A 1,995-nucleotide genomic window follows, 5' to 3' on the forward strand; every position below is an offset into this window, starting at 1 on the left:
CCTCTTCTGCCCTGTCTGGACCTTGAAATACCTCTATTATTCCACTAATTAGACTGTGGGATGTTTTGAGTTTGCATCCAAGTCTCTCCCCGGAGACGCTGAGACCATGGGAGGTAGGAACGGGTTCTTCTTAACCTTTTGTAACTCAGCATTAAGCCTAGTACCAGCATGCAGGGTAAATGCAAGTGTTTTCAATAAATGATGGGCAAAAAGATGAATAAGTAAAATTTCACTTTTTTTGTGGTGCAAAGGTCATACTTTTTCTAAAGTGCAGTTGAGCTACAGTGTAAGTACAGGTGTACAATATAGTGATTCACAATTTTTAAAGGTTTTGCTCCATTTATAATTGTGTGTATAACTATATACAACTAAATGGGGAGGAGAATATAAAATGTTGGCCACATTCCCTGAATTATACAATATAACCTTGTAGCTTATTTTATACATAATAGTTTGTACCTTTTAGTCCCCTACCCCTGTGTTTCCCCTCCTCCTTCCGTCGCCCTACTGATAACCACTAGTTTATTCTCTATATCTGAAATTTTCACTATTTTTGAAAAATATATACAGTAATACTAGGGGAAGATTTACAACATGGTTAAATATAAGGTCTCACCACCTTAACACTACTGTTGTCATCTCTCCAGTTTTCCTGCAGACTTTTTTGCCTCTAAGTACATAATTGTCTTTAGCAGACATAGAAGCATATTTGTCTAATTTCATGTTTTGCCTTTTTTAGTTAAAATTGTTCTTTTAATATGTAATACATTGCTATTTCCTTTCTAATGATCAAATTATGTAACACTGAGTTGCCATAACTTATGTAACTACTTCCCTATTTCTAGATATGTAGGTTATTTCCGAGTTTTTGCTCTTCTAACTAAGAATAAAATAAACATTTTTGCTTTTACCCTTTTAAATTGTATTTTCATTGAAAATTCTTAGAAATATAATATGTCCAAAAAAGTAGGAACCCTTTTATGGTTCTGTGGTATGTAGTGCTTTGTAGAAGGATTCTACCAGTTTGCAATGTAAAGGCACTTTTTTTTTTTTATCACAAAGATTCAGTCCATTTCTAACTAAGATCTTACTCCAAGTTCTCAGTCTTGCTACAGGAGTAAATTTGGAGCTCCTGGCATGTAAATATAATGTCTCATATCTTTGTACTTTCAGTGCCTAACAAGTAATTGATGCTCAATGAATATTTATTGAGTGTATGAATGAGTGATGTAAGTGTATATGAGCACCTACCTCGTTCATTCACATATTCAATAAATATATATATACACATATATGCCTTCCCTTTCCCTTCCTCTCCTCTCCTCTCTTTTCCTGTTCTTGGTAAAGAGAAGCAAGTCAGCGTCTGGACAGGACCTTGCAGGTCCTCTCTGAGCATCTTCTTCTCACAAGTGATGTCAGATCATTCGCTCACTTTCTGAATAGGTTTCTGAGGGTTGTCTTTGGTTTCAAATACACTTTTTCTTTTTCCTATTTTTATTCTAGCTGATTCTAAAATATTTGTGTACCTAGAAATTCAGAATATCAGTTAATGTGATTCTCTATTCTTAATAAAAACTTCTAAACTTAAAATATATATATATATATATATATCATTGCAAAATAGAGTATGATATGATTTAAGACTTAAAGGAAAGAACATTTTCACAAATCAAGCATTCTAAGTGGAGTATATTTACTGGAGAAGTCTGAAAGGAAGACTGTGGTAAGGCGGGCTGTGGTCTGGAAGGCTCCTTAGTGGCTGGCTGCTAAGGGCCTGCCTCTCTGGTAAGCATCCTTCCAGACTGTGGCTGAACTCCTGGGAAATCCAGAAATTCACTCATTTATGAAAAGTAAATTCATTAGAGACGAGATGTAGAAATGAAAGTAACAGTTGAATCGTTTGCAGTGAGAAATGTCATGGAGGTGGGTATAGCTCAGTGGTAGAGTGCCTGCTTAACATGCACGAGGTCCTGGGTTCAATCCCCAGTGCCTCCG

At 35.7% G+C, this 1,995-nt stretch overlaps 1 non-coding gene across 1 annotated transcript; it reads left to right on the top strand.

The window, feature by feature from the left end:
- The first annotated feature begins 1,923 nt into the window (after positions 1 to 1,923).
- Positions 1,924 to 1,995, top strand: TRNAV-AAC. Its single transcript has one exon. It is a non-coding gene; the product is annotated as a tRNA-Val (tRNA).

The sequence above is a fragment of the Camelus ferus genome, chromosome 10 (genome assembly GCF_009834535.1).
Source record: "Camelus ferus isolate YT-003-E chromosome 10, BCGSAC_Cfer_1.0, whole genome shotgun sequence".
Taxonomy (NCBI): domain Eukaryota; kingdom Metazoa; phylum Chordata; class Mammalia; order Artiodactyla; family Camelidae; genus Camelus; species Camelus ferus.